Source organism: Embiotoca jacksoni, unplaced genomic scaffold, assembly GCF_022577435.1.
Source record: "Embiotoca jacksoni isolate LCO1_2020_lvr unplaced genomic scaffold, fEmbJac1.0.p SCAF_34, whole genome shotgun sequence".
Taxonomy (NCBI): domain Eukaryota; kingdom Metazoa; phylum Chordata; class Actinopteri; family Embiotocidae; genus Embiotoca; species Embiotoca jacksoni.
In genome coordinates, this window is record NW_027185386.1 from 310,418 (window position 1) to 329,663 (window position 19,246).

Genomic DNA, 19,246 nt, shown 5'->3' on the forward strand with positions numbered 1-19,246 from the left:
ATAATAAACAAGACTGACAGCCAGAGCAGAAATATCATGCCTGATTCGAGGCAGCTGAGTAAAAATAACAGTGGCATAAAAGTGATAAAAGGCTCGGAAGTTTTTGAAATGAGCTTTAAGATATTTGAAAATAAGTTCTCGGCTGCAAAGATGAAGTGCGGGAAACTTCTAAAGACACTTTACTTCTTACAAAAAAATAGAAGAAAAGTATTGTTATTGTTATTATATAGTAGCAGAATTACAGGTTCAGACAGGGTTAGGGTCAGACAGGACAAATCAAAGTCAGGCACACAAACAGACCACGATGAAAAACCAGGTAAGAATGTGACAGAAAGAAACTCAACAATCGCCAGAGTTCAAATAAAAAATAGCTAAAAATATAAACAATGAGACGTCCGCCGGGCTTGTGGTTAACAAGCGAACACAGAAGTGATGACTACAGTTCACTTCCTGTCTGGGGGACAGTTGATGTCCTGACCTTCTCCCTCTCTGTCTTTCTCTCAACTCTCTCAACTGTGAAATAAAGGCACAAAATACCACAAAAATAATCTTTAAATAAACAAACAAAGCCAATCATTTTAACACCAATGAGATGTGCTATTATGAGCTATCGTGTCCTTGACGTGCGGTTGGGATGAATTTTGTGTGTTTGTGTGTTTAAGTTGAGTTTCGGGTGTAATTTTTAAAATAATTTTAGAAATAAATAAACAAAGAAAACTTTAAATACTTTAGCAAAAGAAAAATTTCTCAAACAATTCACAAAAGCTTTGAATTAACACCATCACATCAGTCGACTGTATGACAGATGATGTGTGACACAACCCCTTTGTGGAATTAAGATTTATTAGCATTGCTGTAGCTATATGTAAATTAGCTTCCTGTTACTTAAGCCTGTGTTGCGCTTGATTTAGAATATGATGATGTGCACAGCCCTCTTCGGATAAGGTCACCTCAGTAGGTTTCTGTATTGAATAAAAGTTAATGAATATTTCCTGCTTGAATTAATGTCGCTTGTTACGTTTAATCAGTGACTTGTCAGAAAAGTCCGACGTGCCCCAGACAGTTCGATCACTGGATATGTGAGTCGTGACCGTTATCGGGAAACGAGGGCACGAGCCAATCAGGATGTCAGTTATTGGTCTGTGGGGCGTGTTTACAAGAAACTTTGCAAAAATAAGACGTGTGGTATGAAACTGCGTGTCGCTCGTCCATACTGTTGTTTATCAGCGCTGCAGAAGTCCTGCAGATGATCGCATCGGACGCGTTGCTGCATGCATGGCGACCACTGTTGCTACGCAGGTGCAGTGTGTTGCATCAACTCTCTGTAAATAAGGAATTCATGTGTCCGTAGATGTTCTGAGCATGTTCAGAATTAAACTGCATATTCATGGCCAGATCCTTAAGACTTCTTTATTTGTGTTGAATTGTTATAATAGAGAGCGCATGATAATATGATGCTTCAAACAGATGATGATTATAAAGGCCTGAAAGAATTGCTAGTCGACAAACCGCCGTGCGGGTAAGGATGTATCCTCCAGGGAGATTGATGATTTTTTTATTTATGAGCTTTTAAACAAGATTTATAGTCTCCGCTGTGTTCAGGCCAATCTTAACGTTTAGGTTATTAGAACATATTCTAGTCAGCGGTTGAACGGAGTCTGCTGCCGGCCACTCGTCACCTCCCGGGACGACACGCTGGGAGCCGGTCATAAAGGAGGAACATCACGGCCGCTCCTCCCCGGCTGAAAACAAACGAGTTATCGGAGCCGTTCGGCTTCAGACTGCTTCACCGGAGGAAGCAGGCCGTTGAACAGAAGAGGAAGAGTGGATGTAAGTTACGTCTCTAATCAACGAGGAGGTTGTTTGCTGTGATGAACGTCTCAACGCGCCGCAGAGTCGCTGTGACTTCAGTCCGTCTTGTGAATGAGGCCGAAGAGACGAGAGGGTTTCACCAGAGTTATGGAGACACGTCTCTCAGCTGGTCTGCATTCATGGAAATCTAAAAAATATCCCTCCCTCCCTCCCTCTCTCCCTGCCTCCCTCCCTCTCTCCCTGCCTGCCTTCCTCCCTCCCTCCCTGCCTCCCTCCCTCTCTCCCTGCCTGCCTTCCTCCCTCCCTCCCTGCCTCCCTCCCTCCCTGCCTCCCTCCCTCCCTCCCTCCCTGCCTGCCTGCCTGCCTCCCTCCCTGCCTCCCTCCCTCCCTCCCTCCCTCTCTCCCTCCCTCCCTCCCTCCCTGCCTGCCTGCCTCAATATGAACATATATTTATTATTGTTTAATGTGAATAAATATTACTCCACATGCAGTTTGTCTGCGTGGGAACACCAGCGTTATAGAATCACATATATCATCATAACGGTCTAATTAATGAGTTCAGGTGCTGTGAAACTGGTGGGCTGTAATTACACTCTGGCTCAGGAGATTAAAATGATCGGGCAGAGAGATGAATCCCATCTGAACAGAGTGACGAGTACCATTAATGATCTGGATGTTAAATAAAGGGCTGATGAGCATTGTGCAGCACTTCCTCATTACGTGACACCCGGTGGAGGTGAAGAACTGCATTCTTTCAAATGTGCAAAAGTTTCCCTTTTCCAGTCCCTGCAGAGTCTGATTCATCCGAGGTGAATTATTTACCACAGCACTCTTCATCCACATCACAAAGAATACCTAATAAATGGGCCGGGTCCTGAGGCGTTTATGCACAGCTCAACCGGTGGAAGTATTAAAGGGGAGAACACCTCATCATCTGCCAAATTTATTAACAATGACTAAATGAATGGAAGGAAAAAATATTGATCTCTCTTTGACTAATGACATCTAAAAGATTGGAATATGCAGGGACGCTGTGCCCTTGAGTCTCCAAAACAGAAAACTGGAGCAGGATCACTGACATTTTTAGGATTTTTACCCAAAAACTAAATAAATAAATCGGTGAGGTAATATCATGCAGGTCAAGATGAGGGCAGCTGATGATGCTAAGAGCAGTTAAACCTAAAAAACAACACATCTCTGCAGACTGCCAAGAAAGCAGTGAACAGTGTGGCAGTAGAAACGCAGCGATAACAAGCCCAGAAGAAAAACAGTTCAACTGGTCGGACAGACGGAATATGGAGGAAACAAATATACATTTCTAACATGGTTTCATTTTTCCTGAGGGTGAAGTCCTAAAAACCGTGTTGTTACCTGAATCTAAAAAGAGTAAAAAGTTCTTCATCCTTTGTGCAGCGGTCTAAAGTTTCTCGGACAACTTTAGCCTGTCACACTGCGTTAAACTCGCTTCTGATAGTTTGGAGGATCGACTGATAGAAACTGTCTCCATGAGTCTCCTGTTGGACAACAGACTCGTCCATTGATTCCATTCGTGTCCCAACACACCACTGGAATACAAACTGCTCTGCGCTGCTCGATGAAGCACGTCGGGGCGGTGATGTCACATCCTGTTTTAAGAGCACGATAACTCAAAGTAAGTCTTTAAATATGTTTAATTTCAACTCAGGCTCAACTGAACATTAAGGTGACAGTTTAGCACTTTTACACGTTATTCTACAATTAAAGCCTTTTGCACTTCAGTGTGCTTTTTATTTTTTACGGATTTTTATCTATTTGTCTTCAAGATATTTTGAGTATGAAGTGTTTTTTTTACGTGCACCTGAAGAGAATAAAACAGGCGTCACTGATATTTTGGGGTAAATTTATCCCACTTGATCCAGAAGTAGTCCCGTCTGATTAGCATTGACACCACTGAACTGTTTTGACCCAAACCTAGCGTGGCCCGTGAATCACCTGAACTGTAGTTTGGATTTTGTTTGAATCAAATGAGAAGATGCCTCCGTTTAAAGCCTTTACAACAAATCAATCATCCTCTTCTTTACCAAAAAGAAAACCAGGCATGTTACTAAAGGTTATAGAGGAATATCTGCATGTATGTTGAAGGAGCAACATCCAATCCCAAATCCACATTTCTATTTGCCACAGAAAGATTTCCATCCTGTTTTTGCTGATATTCAGCATCAGTAGTTTCTAAAATAGATGTTATTCTCAGAGGTAGGCCTGTTAAACAGATAGATGGTATCCACAGAGTGAAAACGCATCTGTCTCTCCACCCCCCCCCCCCCACACACACACACACATCTCTCTGTAATCCCCCCCCCACACACACACACACATCTCTCTGTAATCCCCCCCCCCCCCCACACACACACACACAAGTTGGATCAGCTCCTCCACCGCACGGGACAGGGAGACATTTTGACAGCGTAGCGTCTTTGATCACTCTGACATGGTCCTGAGAGGACGAGTGAGGACGAGTGAGGACAGTTGCTTATAGCGCACCAGCACTGCCCCACATTACAGCTGCCCCGGGCCTGCTGGGAAATCCAGGAGATAGCCCCGCCCCCAGAGCTCCACAGGCACGATAAGAAAAGCTCTACTGTGATGTTAAAACAGGACTGACAAGACACAACACCTTTCGTACTACCAGCTCAGACACACGCCGGCCGTACGCGATGCTAACTCCAGCTGACCGAAAGACAGAAGAGGACGAAAATCAGATCACATGATAAAAAAGCCAAAGAGGGGAAAACGTTCAGGAGTCGGCCGTAACGAGGGAGGAACAGATTACCGCCTGCCTTCATGTGAGAGGCTGTGATGAGAGATTTATTCCCTGAAAGCGGTGACTTTCAGTTAAATACAGCAGGTGACAGCTTGAATCAGAGCGCCTGCTTTGATCGTATCATTAAGGACGGGAGAGGAAGTGGCTCATGGTTGCCGCAGCTTTTCGACATGCCCTTTAATTGTTCTCTAATTTAAGGAATTTTTTTATCAGCCTCATTACCCGGCCAGAAATAAGTGGCGTTTATTCTCCCCCCTAATTATCTGGCAAGAAAATGACTTCTAATACAACGCGTGTCACTGGAGTTACAATGAAAATACAAATTGAGTCAAAATTGAATTTGTCAGCAGCTGATGAGTAACAGACAGATTAGCGTGGGTGTACGTGACGATACACAAGATGACACCAAAATCCAACAGAGAAAAAAACATTATAAACGTAAATCAGCCAAACTTTTCATCCGTAATTAGCATTTTGTTTCCGGCCTTTTGGGAGTGTTTCCCCATCTCAAAGCATAAATGAAGATGTACGTTGCAATAAAACCTTGCTGCCAAGTTCAAATGCTTTCTCGTCTGAGAAAATAAGATTTGAAAAATGGAAATAAAAAAAGTCACTTTTTTCGATAAAATATTCAGTCCATCTGCATAAAAAAAGAGCAAAACTTAAAACCAGCGAGACAAAAGAATGCAATTTAAACTCTGAGACTATTATTAAAACATCTTATGTGTCGTCTTTGGTTAAATTATCTTTTGTTATGCAGCTCGACAGAATCAGCTCTCGCCACGCAAGTGTAATCAGTGTAAAATGCGATCGCAGCTGCAGCGAATGACGGGATGTCAAAGCTGCTTTCAGCTGTCGAGGAGCCGTGAACTCTGCGATCCTTCTGCGTTTTAGCACCTTTTCATTCTTCTAGCAGGGAAATGTATTCATGGAGGAGGAAAAAAGCAAAGAACAACGCATAAAAACCTCGTCCCATAACGATGCAAATCAAACCTTATGGGTACCAGAGGGCCTGATGACTACTACAAGCACCAGAAGGGTGATGTACAGCTACAATATTTGGAGAAAACGGGCGCTCTCAGGAGGAGTGAAGAACCTGAGCCTCCATGGCAGGTGCATAACTCACCACGACAACTGTGTCTTTCCACCGGCAACATCACGGAGAGCAGCAAAAGTGGAGTCGGCAAAACACGAACCCAGTGAGGTCGTTTTTTTTTTAAGCTGCCTACCGGCGATGGCATCACGCCAGATTCTCCTTCTGCATGCTTGACTTTGAAAATGTGAATTTTTCCTGTGGTCATCAATGATTACAGAGAAACTTTTGATATGCCGGGTTCAGCCAGTGGAGGCTTTGGTTGGTCATTCCCTGCCCCCCAGCATGTCCTCCCCCTGTCCTCTGTCCAAGAACGTCCCCCACGGGGCCCGGAGCACCTGTCCTCCGGAAGGACAGCTCGGTCTCCACTAAGCCCTGCTGTCAGGACCTGGCGTCCGTTCTGCAGATCACATCACCTTTGGTGGTGGTGGGGGGCGGAGGGGGGGGGGGGGGGGGGGGGGTTTGAAGCGGTGACAAGGGTGAACGATTGAAATGCAGAGTGAAGAAGAGGGATGTGGTGCACACTAACATGATGCTCCAGGAAGCAGCGTATGATCAGTACTAGATTCTACTGAAACAACACTTTACAGGGAAACAGACAAACTGTGTTAAACAAACAGCATCTGAAAAAAGTTTCAGGGGTCCAAAAACAAGGTTTTACTTGAGTTTCTGGAGGGCGCAGGTGATCTGTGGTCAGTGACGGGGAGATTGGGAGGTATTCGTTAAAAACAATGCAGTTTTGCATCATTTTGGACAATTATCATTCAATATTTATTCAAAAAGCAGACAATGTGTGCCATTAAATAAGAATAATCCAATAGAGAAATTGTTTTTAGGGCCTTTAACTGTTTATTTCATTACTTTTGAAAAACTCTTCTTACATGCTAACACCATTTTGAGTGCATAATTGCATTCACGGTCAAGTACAGACTTTCCACCCTAAACGGTCGCCATCTTGGCTCCGTAGAGGAAGGGGCGGAGCCACCGACGTCAAGGATTGTCAAATGAAGGCGTTTGAGGAAGCTGCAGCTGTTCCTGAACACAAAAGTGTTTCTGTTCCAGTGGACAGAATAATCAGTGTGTTTATTGAGTGTTTTAAACAGAGGACACAAAATTACATTAATTTCAGGGTACAATAATTGAAGCTGCAGGTAAGTTGGTGGGTGATGTGTTCACATGATGAGGTCATTTACAGTCAGTGCAGAACAGCAGCGTAGATTCCTATTTGTTAATGGACTAAGTGAAGTATGTCCAGGGAACCAGGACAGAAGTGGGACATGCAGCTGTACATCCTGATGAGTAGAAGGGGAACAACCTGCAATGTCTGCGTGAACATATTGCGTTGGCTTAAATACGTAACAACAGGCAGCAGCGTTCTGACATGCTGCATAAACCACCGCTGTGGATTTAACTCGGTTATTTAACAGACTCTTTGAACTAACCTTATCCCGTATAAAAGGAGGGATATGAACCCATTTACATTATTTTATATTCCAGGTTTTGTCGCTGACTCCCGTGTCACCAGATTATTAACTTCTCCCTCAGAAGCCACACTTCGCTTTTGGTTCTGCTAACGATGACGAGGAAATGCTCTTCAAAGTCAAACAGCAACGAAACAAAATGGATGCCCGAGTGCCATCTGTCGCCGAGGAGTAATGACAGCAGAAGCTCATTCAGCAGCGCTGGCGTCGTACATAAATGTGGTCGTGCACCTTCAGCTTCTCTCGTCATTCAGCCGTCGTCACGCCGCGACTCTGAATCCACCAAGAACAAGAGAAGGACACCAACACACCGACACGTATTCCCTCTTTCCTTTGTAAAGCTTTGACGGTGAGTATTATGGGATATTATTTCTGACGCTTTTAACCAGAGCATAAGACAAAGAAGGGATCACTGTGTTACCGTCTTGGTTTCCTGTTTTGCCTTTTTTAATGGATGTTAACGTCAGTGCAGTACCATGTTTGGAGACAAACTACAGGCACCGTGTGCATCTTTCAGAGGGCAAGAGGTCACCTGAGGCCAAAATATTGTTTTCCTACAGTAATTATTTAGCCAGCTAAAAGGATTGGTCTTTTACAGCTAACTATGTCCACGTTTTAACTTGTAATTGCAGGTTTTTTGGAGGGCCTCTGCATTTTGGGGAACATCGTTCCACCACAGCTCATTACTGTGGCGCTGCTCGTGGCTCGGGCGATGACTCGTCAACTGTTGTGTGAAGGAGTGCATCACTATGAGAGCTATGAAACCTTCTGTATATCATGCAGGAAGGAATGATTACAGTCTGACAACCTGAAGCCGTTCGCTCTCCGCCCGCGTCTCCGGGTTTACCGTCATGTGTCATGGATGCATCCAGAACTACTGGTGTCCCCGACGACATCACGTGGACGTCTGCAAAAGCAAAACAGAGAGCGACAACTACAAAACCGCTTTGATCTCGCCAGGTCTGACAACTCGGCTGCCAGTCTAGCGAGCTTTCTCTGCCTCTTTCCTGTGTTCCGTATCTTCTTTAACCTGGATGCTTGTTTATTCCTCTGCCTCGCTGTACCCGTCTATATTTACACAGTCTGCATAAATCCCAACTCAAACACGTTCGGATTGGTGGGTCACAACATCTGGAATCTAATTTATTGAAGCTGGTGTTACTTTCACCGTCTATACTGAGTGGGAAACACAGATTTCTCCATTCTGAGGGGGAAAATCTCAATAAGCTGTGAAGTCGGTTCTTTTTTTCCTTTGAAATACGTGATATTTTCTCAATTCCCCCCCCTGGCTGTTTCTTTTGTTGCCGCCCCCCACACGAGTCCTGACCCACACCAATACAGCATTGCCGCAGCAGGAGATGCGCTAATAGGACTCCGTATTTCCCTTTACCCGTGAACGATGGCCGTGGGGGTTTGTGGCGACGGTGCCGGGGGGGACGTGGACGGTCACGCCGACGAGCTTCTGAGGGGCCGACGTGACACTGTTCGCCCCTTTTCACATCTCCACCTATCTTCGCTGGACGCCCCCCTTCTCACACATTTGTTTTTAAAAGCTTTAGCGGGACACTGAAGAAAACCAGCGTTTAAAGTTGAAGGAGAGTCCCGGGTCTCGTTTACGGAGGAGGGCGGTGTGGGAGCGTATTCAGAGCTTCATGTGGGCTTTCTGTCAGAGTCTCTGTCTGTGCTCGGGAACGATCATATTACTGAGGAAGAAACAAACAAAAAAAGGCCTTCTAATTGCTGCGCTAAAGGAGCAGCAATTAGCTGTCACAGACTGCACGACTGGCTTTTAAGCATGAAACACTAAACGACCAAAGGCAGCGAGTTCTGCAGACAGATGGATGTAAATGTAAAGGATTACAAATATACAGTGTATGTGAATTACAAACGGAGTTCAACCAGGTTTTACAGCTTGGGTTTCAGTTTTACACTTTTGGCCACAGTAGAATTGACCAACATTACTTTCAGTGCCAATAATTAAGCCGCTGTGGCTCCGGGTGACATGTTGCTTCTTTACCATGAACGCTCCCGCTGAGCCGGATCACATAAAACGTCTCGCTGACGTAAAAACTCATCAAATGTGTATTAACTTGCAGCTGAAAATAGTCCCTGAAAAGATTCACAATTTTTTCCAGTTGGAGGACGTTTCCCTAAAAGCTGTGGAGGGAGAAAATGCAGAACCTGGTTAAGAATGGATCCACACATTTGTAAGCTGTTTTTAAAGAGTTACATCTTCAGCCTGAGCGCCAGCGACCGAGCAGAGACGTTCAACCCTGCAGGTAATCTGAGATTCTTCAGAGGCGACCCACTGCGAGCATTTAAACAAGCGGGAGGTCCAACAGCAGCACTTGTCAATATAACGCGACTCAGCTATTTACAGCACAGTTACATGATGTTCTGATGTTTCAGAGCCATCGTCAGGGCTAACAATGCTAACTAACACAACCCTCAGAGATAAAGAATCGACGAGTCAGCCAGACTCGATTAGCATGAACTCTGCTACTTGTGGATGGAGAGGAGGGACGCTTCGGTCATTGCGCTAACAGGAGTGTTTCAGCCTCACAGTGTCCCGTTAAAAAGCCTGCAAGTTTTTTTTTATTGTTGTTGTTTTGTTTATATTCGAGTACAAAAGTGTTTTTATTTTCATTGTTTTATCGTCTGAAGCTGAAATCAGACAATGTTTCACATCTGCTCTGTTTTTTTTCCCCACACATTTCACAATTAATATCCATAAACTGACTCGACATAAGAACACACATAATAATACAAATATATATACTGTAAATCCCTCTTGAAGTTGAATAAGGACTACAAGGTTTCTCAGTAATTAGACCTGTTTGGAATTTTGGGGGAAATCTCCTGAATATTTCTTGTGCCATCCACAGTCCATATAAACACTGGATATTATTCACGTGTTTATATATACTGTACAACTGCAAATGGGTGGGAATGCAAAGCTGAATTAAAGCGTGCTGTCAAGCGGACGGGATGAATCGTTCCTCGTGTTTCCATTATTCATAAACGTTTTCACGTCTGAGAAGAAGCGCAAACAAACAGCGAGATGTTGGGCGTGTTAAATTATTGACGGATCCTCAACATCTCCGACAGGTTCGCCTCTTTGATATAGTTCAGGTTCAATCTGGCGTGTCGCTCTGTTCTTCGTCTCTCGATGCCCGCCTCCTTCATCCTGGTTGTTTACTTCTTTTTCCTTTTGGACTTTACAGAAGCACCTCCGACTCCTCTCAGCTTACAGAATCACATTGAGATTGATTTAGGTGCATCTAATCCAGTCGTGTGTAAAAGTCAACAAAGGCCTCTTCTATACTTATTTTCACGAGCTGCTACGGATCCAAAGGACGAGGTGAGAGTCCAAAACTGAGCAGCTGACATGATACAAAGGTATAAAATATCAATTAAGTGAGACATCAACAGCATCCAGTTGGAAACCGCTGACTTCTAGCGATGATGCGCAGCAGGTCCTTCACTCAGAACGAGGAGTTAAGTTGGAAATACGGACGCGTGTACGAGGACGTGTGGACGGCCCGAGTGAGTGAAGACCTCAGCGGGATGTGACGACTAAAGCTGCATCAGTGGAACCGGGTTTCATCCATGATGCACGTCCTTACAGCAGACCGTCGGGAGACTACAGAGGCCGCATCTGCTGATTCCTCATTCGAAGCACAGTCTGCTGAGATTCCAGTGAGAACAAACACCTCGTCGGCGCTTTAAGTCTGTTTACGTTTGCCTTTTTCTTCTGGTCCTTCACTCTCAGCGTCACCGGATCTACACCGGTTCGCTCCAAGAATTCTGATCCGCGGCAAAATAGCTGCAGACTGGAGGACGTTTTTTGGACATGCAGCAGACAACAACCGCATCCCGTTCACCACGGAGCCGCTGGGGGAGTAAGCGCTTGCTGAAAGGCACACGGGCAGAAGTAATTGAACGGGCAGCGTAGGTTAGGGGCTAAAAATCGAGTTTTTGCCTCTCCTGGAGACGCCTCCTTTATTTGGGTAAAGAGAAACTAGTGGTGCGTAGAGGAGCTGCTGTCTGTCTGACGGAGAGCAGCGGGAACATTTCCTGGATAAAAAAACAAGGAGATGATGAAACGGCGGCTTCGTTTCCCCGCTCACAAACGAGGCGGCTGACACCGGTAACGTTATGATCCAGGAGGCTTTGATCCAATCAGAAGCTCATGGCGGCAGCACGGCGTGATGAGGAAGATGCAGCTGCAGGTGAGAGTGAACCAGCACGGCTGATATCGCCGACATGGACGAAACTCGTGTCCTCTGATGCAGAGCTGCGGTTTGACCTCAACATCCATCCTGAGTGCAACCGCACCTCCTAACGGCAGATCTGGAGAGCTAAGCAGCCTTAGAAAAGGTCCAAATCATGCACACAAAGACGTCAGGTGAACTCTGAATCTCCTCATGCACCTGCAGCGCTGCGACGAGCTCATCTTCCAGCGTGAAAACAGAAGCCTAGAAAGTGTGTGGGATATAACGAGATGAAAATATGTTCTTGGCTTGTTTCCACTGTGTTACCAAATGAAATATAACTCTTTTTTTATTCAGTGCCAAATGAATTCCTGTACATCTGCCTTTTAATACTTTTTAGAACAAGACTGTGAATTCAATGCAATTAAGTGAGAAAAAAAAGCAGTGAATGTTGGACCGCTTCTGTGAGGAAGACATCATCAAGCTGCACCATTTTTCTTCACACTCTAATAGCATCTTGTGTATTTAAGTGTTTATGACGGCATATTGTTGCCCCGGTCACATGAGGACAGTCACACAGAGCCGGTATCACATGCTGGGAAGCACATATTAGGCCTGCTGGTCCTGTGGACTCTGTTAATGTGCTTTTCTTCAAGAACTAACAGGGCAGTTATATGAATGGTGCCGTGCTTATCATACTTAGTTATTAACAGTCATCCAAGTACTTTCTTTAACAAAAGCTCAGGGTCAGAACAGAAAAACATATAACAATAGTAATAATAATGATCAAATAAAAATGTTAGCAGCTTCCTGCATTAAAAAATTGTGCAAACTGAGTTGGTCATTTTTTTATTACTGGTTCTAATTTGAAGGTCACTGAGTCTCATTAAATCAGAGAGGTGGTTTTCACTAAAAATAATTTCATGTCATATGAACTTGTGAAGAGCTTTGACAAGAACTTGGTAATGTGTTGTTATGTTGTTACGGCACAGTAATTGCACCGGGGATAAACATTAAACCAAACTGTCTCCTGAACCTCTTAAATCCATTTTATCCCACTCTGAGAAATACATGATGTGCACTGATATTAACATGTTAACATGGTGCAATGTAATGCAATCTGATCGGAGACCGCTGCAACGGTAACACCTCACTGCTGTGAAGCTGAGGATGTTTACTTTGTTGACTTAAGTGTCAGAGAGTCGTTGATGCAACTGCGGGGTAATCTCCGAGGCGCTTCTAATGTTGGAGTGTGTCTTCTATTGTACTCTGAGTAAAGCTTCCTTCTTTTATACTGTCCATCTGCATTTACATACTTGGCACAGAGACGGTAGCGCAGGTGGGCGTTTGCTGCCCATAGGTCCTGAGTGTGCATATAGATTTGAAGTGTAGGTGTAGTAGTATGCATGTTTTTACTGCATATTGTGTTTGTGTGTAAGGGAGATGAGCCGCGAGCAAAACTTTAAGGCAGCCGTCCGCGTACGCTGGTGAACCACCGCGCTCACTACCACCGTCATCACTTATGTCTCCCATTAAAGAAACAACAACAAACAAATGCTCATTCACTTTACAGTGTTAATAAAGAGAGACGTACAGTATGTGGAGCTCATCGGCTGTAAGTTACACGTCCCTCGTAAGGTGCCGTGAAGATTAGATGGTATTCATGGGAGAGAACGGCATCCATTAGCTTTCTATTTCAAACACCAACCTTTTACAAGTCCTGCGGTTTATGTGTCGACGTGACCTTATGAATGCTAACCATGTATAGTCTTGTTATCTGCATTCAGGGTGTGCATTTACACCGGGAGATTAAGGTGACTGTTTGTTGGGGCCTACACGGCTCGCTGTCAAACCGCCGCAGTGATGCCGGCTGGCTGCCGGCTGGCTGCATCCAACCAGGACGGCATCCGTTCATCTTTCAAGACACAAGCACTGTTTTCATACAGAAAACGGGGAGTTGGAGCTCATGAAAGCACTCAAGCCATCTGTTCTGAGGAGGGAAATTGGATTGAGGGCGAGGAGCATGTTAGCACGGGGGCCACCTGTGTTAATGAGATTGCCTGGTTGGAGCTACAGCTTCTACCCGACACCCACTCTTGTTTATTTCAAGCCAAATCAATAAGCTTATGGTCTCACTTTACAGAAGCCTACTGAAAGGGTCAGTGACAAAAGGGGAAAGGAAGGAGACCTGTAATATTTCCTGGATGTGCTTAAACCTCAATCAGCACCGCCTCCAGGCTCAGTGCTGATTGGCCGCGCTTTAAACTTGGCTTCAGGGGGCCCTAGTGTAAATAAGACTCTCATCAGTGTCTTCATTGTGTTTATGGGCTTTGTGTGGGAAGTAAAAGGGGAGAGTCAACAGGTGGTGCAGATCTTAAATCTTTCCAAAGCACTGACAGTGAAAACTACACATAATTAGGCCCAGAAGATACAGATGAAAATAAACCAGTGATGATTGCTGACAGAACAAAGCAGAGAGAAATCAGGGATGAATTAGGCCTGTAGATAATCTTTTATCCATGATTAATGTGCTTTATATTACCCTAAACAGAAGATTTTTCAATACCAATTTTGTAAAGTTAATTCTAAGAAAAAGATAATGCATTACACATTACTTTACAATTTGTTTTAGTTTTCATGCAGTTTAGAGGGGGAGAGTGTAACTCAGATTGTTTTCTACAATTAACAGATATCCTCTAAATGCATGGAAGTTAGTGCTCGAGGCTACAATTTACTGATGTTCCCTAAACGCATCACAATCTACCAGTAGGGGCTGATAGCAAGCCGGCTGCACACATACTTATGTTACTGCACTTCATGCAGCTCAGACAGGCATGTAGCTAAAGATTGGTTTTAAAAGAGTTAAATATGGTATCCGGAGATTTATCTAAGCTGAAACCGAGTGATTTTATCTTTGTGGGCGAGACGCTCACGTAAAGGCTTTAAGATTTACTCATGCATATGGAGCAAAAGTTATACGTTTTAAAAACATTTACAAACATGGAAAAGCATTGTTTGGTACTAAATAGTACCAAAGTGATCCAGTTGGTGTCCTGAAAGTTCGGTACCCAGCTCGGGTCCATCCAACATCCCTGCACATCTCTTTTTAACAACGGATCAACGGAAGAATGAAGTTTGTCATATGTGTAAAAAGATGAGTAAGACTACTGCGAAACACAATCATTCAATTCAAAGGGGAAAATATAAAATGTAAATTAAGCAAAAGTGAATCCATTGCTTAACGGATTACAGGTAAACATCGCAGGGGATTTTGTGATCGTACATTCATCATTAGAGCTGAGGATTTGTTTCTTAATCTCCTTTCCTGCAAGCAACCAATATTTATTTATTTTTCAGAGTTGAATGTCACACGATTAATAAATACCTGCACAGAATAGTGAAGATAAACCTACATGACCAGATTATTTTGGCCACTTGCAGGAAACAGAAACAAGCTGTTTACACATGTAGAGTATCATCACATTTTACACTGAAAAAAACAACTTGTTATCTTAATTAACTTTAAACATCCAGCAGAGAAACATTACAATTTTAGTCCAATGTTATTCTTTTGACTCTCGAATGAATTATCTACCTCGGTTCCCGTTTGTGCATTTTAAAAACTATGAGCTGAAAGATGCTAAAATGGATGACAGAGCTGAGAGGAACAGCAGTCGGGGGGGAATTCTCTCTTGGGCCATCACTTTGAGCAAAACCTTTTGAAGCCGTGTGGTCATTTGAACAGCTACTGATACAAAAAATATACAAAATATAATAAAAAAAAAACAAAAACATTCATTTGACAAATGTAAGAGTTTGAAATGTAAAAGCACGTGAACAAACCTCCTCAGGCCGACGGCTTCAGGAGGGTTTCACTGTGACTCTGCAGTTCTGAGATTTCTCTGGAGATACAGCTGATATATTACAGAGAGGTGCAGCTGTTTTTTCATTCCCTGCCTCCAGTGTGATTCGGTGCGACTCTCCAACTCTGAGTACTGTTTAATTTGTCATTGCAGGTGCAGTTATCTGCTCCTCTACGGAGCTCTGAAAAGGAGGCTGGAGATGGAGATCTCAAACCGCTCGGCTAGCGAAAAGGAATCGCTTTTATGGAGGTCGGTGAAGGAGTGCTTTCCTCCGGCTCGGTCATCCCCCTCTGTTGGGTCTGTGGCTGGACGTACATCAGTATCGGAGATGTGGGCGCCAGAATAGACCGCCATAAACTACAGCACGAAGCTAATAGATTTATTGATTAGCCGGCCTTCTACGAGTTTGCTGAAATACAGTAGATTTAGCACATGAAGGAGACTGGACAGAATTATGGGACCCATTTGTATTCCCAACCAGACCGAGCAGATGCTTTTTGCCTCCGTCCTACTCCGTCTCTCACGTCCAACCTCCAGTCGGACCTTTTTCTTTCTTCATCTCCACAAACACCCACCGCTCGGCATTTCAGAGCCCAAATATCCAAATATTCAAATATCCAACTATCCAACTATCCAAATATTCAAATATCCAAATATCCAACTATCCAAATATTCAAATATCCAAATATCCAACTATCCAACTATCCAAATATCCAAATATTCAAATATCCAAATATCCAACTATCCAAATATTCAACTATCCAACTATCCAAATATCCAAATATCCAACTATCCAACTATCCAAATATCCAAATATTCAAATATCCAAATATCCAAATATCCAAATATTCAACTATCCAACTATCCAAATATTCAAATATCCAACTATCCAACTATCCAAATATCCAAATATCCAACTATCCAACTATCCAAATATCCAAATATCCAACTATCCAACTATCCAACTATCCAACTATCCAAATATCCAACTATCCAACTATCCAAATATCCAACTATCCAACTATCCAAATATCCAAATATTCAAATATCCAACTATCCAACTATCCAAATATCCAACTATCCAACTATCCAAATATCCAAATATCCAAATATCCAACTATCCAAATATCCAAATATCCAACTATCCAACTATCCAAATATCCAAATATTCAAATATCCAAATATCCAACTATCCAAATATTCAAATATCCAAATATCCAACTATCCAAATATCCAACTATCCAACTATCCAACTATTCAAATATCCAACTATCCAACTATCCAAATATCCAAATATCCAACTATCCAACTATCCAACTATCCAAATATCCAAATATCCAACTATCCAACTATCCAACTATCCAAATATCCAAATATTCAAATATCCAACTATCCAAATATCCAACTATCCAACTATCCAACTATCCAAATATCCAACTATCCAACTATCCAACTATCCAAATATCCAAATATTCAAATATCCAACTATCCAAATATTCAAATATCCAACTATCCAAATATTCAAATATCCAAATATCCAACTATCCAACTATCCACATATCCACATATCCAACTATCCAAATATCCAACCTTTACTAAAACTGGATTTCTCACTTGCTCCGAACATAGAAAAGTACATGCCAGAAAAAAGGTACTCGCATGTTTATTTACTTACAAGTGTGTGTGTGTCTGTCTGTCTGTGTGTGTGTGTCTGTGTGTGTCTGTCTGTGTCTGTGTGTGTGTGTGTGTGTGTGTGTGTCTGTGTGTGTCTGTGTGTGTCTGTGTGTGTGTGTCTGTCTGTGTGTGTGTGTGTGTGTGTGTGTGTGTGTGTGTGTGTGTGTGTGTGTGTGTGTCTGTCTGTGTGTGTGTGTGTGTGTGTGTGTGTGTGTGTGTGTGTGTGTGTCTGTCTGTGTGTGTGTGTGTGTGTGTGTGTGTCTGTCTGTGTGTGTCTGTCTGTGTATGTGTGTGTGTGTGTGTCTGTCTGTGTCTGTGTGTGTGTGTGTGTGTGGTGTGTGTGTGTGTGTGTGTGTGTGTGTGTCTCTGTGTGTGTGTGTGTGTGTGTGTGTGTGTGTATCTGTGTGTGTATCTGTGTGTGTGTGTGTGTGTGTATCTGTGTGTGTGTGTGTGTGTGTGTGTGTATCTGTGTGTGTGTGTGTGTGTATCTGTGTGTGTGTGTGTGTGTGTGTGTGTGAGAGAGAGTGTGTATCTGTGTGTGTGTGTGTGTGTGTGTGTGTGTGTGTGTGTGTGTGTGTGTGTGTGTGTGTGTGAGAGAGAGAGTGTGTGTGTGTGTGTGTGTGTGTGTGTGTGTGTGTGTGTGTGTGTGTGTGTGTGTGTGTGTGTGTGTGTGTGTGAGAGAGAGTGTGTGTGTGTGTGAGAGAGAGTGTGTGTGTGTGTGTGTGTGTGTGTGTGTGTGTGTGTGTGTGTGTGTGTGTGTGTGTGTGTGTGTGTGTGTGTGTGTGAGAGAGTGTGTGTGTGTTCCTTGTGTCCTGTTTCATCTGCTACTTCTATCTTTGTTGGTGTGTGAGTGACAGATCTCTGAATTCAGTGATAATGAATCGTCCTCAGGGATTCTTGCTGACTTGCAGCAGAAGTCTAATGAGATGAGCAAAGAAACACCGAAGCCGCGTTAACGGCATGAGATTCTGTTTGTAGTGAAGCGAGATGAGGAAGAAGGCCTGAGCATCGATGTGGTGATGATCTGAGGAGTAAACATGACAGTATCAAACATATACTGTCCATGAAATGAGCAAACGTTCCCCTCGGTGTTTGTGTCGTGGCTGCAGCTGCAACCTCGGCCTTCACGGTTTCGCCCCGTTTTCGATTTATCGATTTGTCAAAGAGGTTGTAGAGATTGGGTTGTTTAAGTTGGCGCAGCGGTTTTTCTCAGGGGCCATTTTCCTGTCGGCAGCTTGATCCATTCAACGTGCAAAACATTAGGAATGCGGGAAAATGGTTCGGCCGCTGCGGCGCTCCACCCGAATCCACATGAACGAGCTGAGCTTACTCCACATCAGCTTCACCTTCCAGTGAATCCATCCGCTGACCTGCAGATGTCGAGGTGACAAAGCAACGCCATATTTTCAATGTTGCGCTGACATCTAAATTCAAACTATATGGAACATGTCTCTCCATGCTGAAGTGAGACTGGTTTCCTCTAAAGGTCACGAACTTTGACCTGTGAGGGCGCAGAGATGAACGACGAGGATGTCAAGAGCCATTACCACCAAACACTGCTGCAAAAAATCATCCAGTTGGATCGTTTCCACACAACCTCCTTTTACATCAACCTCCTTTTACATCAACCTCCTTTTACATCAACATTTTATATTTTGTATTTCAGTGAAAGTAAAGCAGCAGTTTTATGCTAGCTGCTGTCAGGACTGTCATCATGCTGCCTTCAGATGTTAATCATGAGCTTGTGTTTCCAACACTGGGGAGTCCACTGATTCATAGGTCTGACATCCAAGAGGTTAAACTCATTAGAAAAACTGTTATTTGACGAGACAACAACAACAACAAAAACAAAAGTTATTTTCTGCTCACTTCCTCCAAATAGTAAATTACTCTGTTTAGTGCAACACAACCTCGTGGAGAGAATCAGAAAACAGGCAAACAGAACAAAAAGCAGCTCTGGACTGTAGTGATCATTTCTGCTTGTTGAACACAACAATTGTGGGTCACTGGGACTTTTTCTTTTGATCACACTGTGATGTGAAGGTCCTGCAGTGTGACGGAAAAGATGGTGCACTAACCCGCTATGACCGCACCAATCCTCCGCCATCCTACCGGGTCAATCCTCCACCATCCTACCGCACCAATCCTCCGCCATCCTACCGGGTCAATCCTCCACCATCCTACCGCACCAATCCTCCGCCATCCTACCGGGTCAATCCTCCACCATCCTACCGCACCAATCCTCCGCCATCCTACCAGGTCAATCCTCCACCATCCTACCGCACCAATCCTCCGCCATCCTACCAGGT

General features: G+C 43.8%; 1 protein-coding gene across 3 annotated transcripts in view; it reads right to left on the bottom strand.

Annotated features, from left to right (window-relative positions):
* Nucleotides 1-19,246, bottom strand: part of asic2 (acid-sensing (proton-gated) ion channel 2) — a 298,844-nt gene that overhangs the window by 81,905 nt on the left and 197,693 nt on the right. The gene's annotated exons all lie outside the window — the stretch shown is intronic.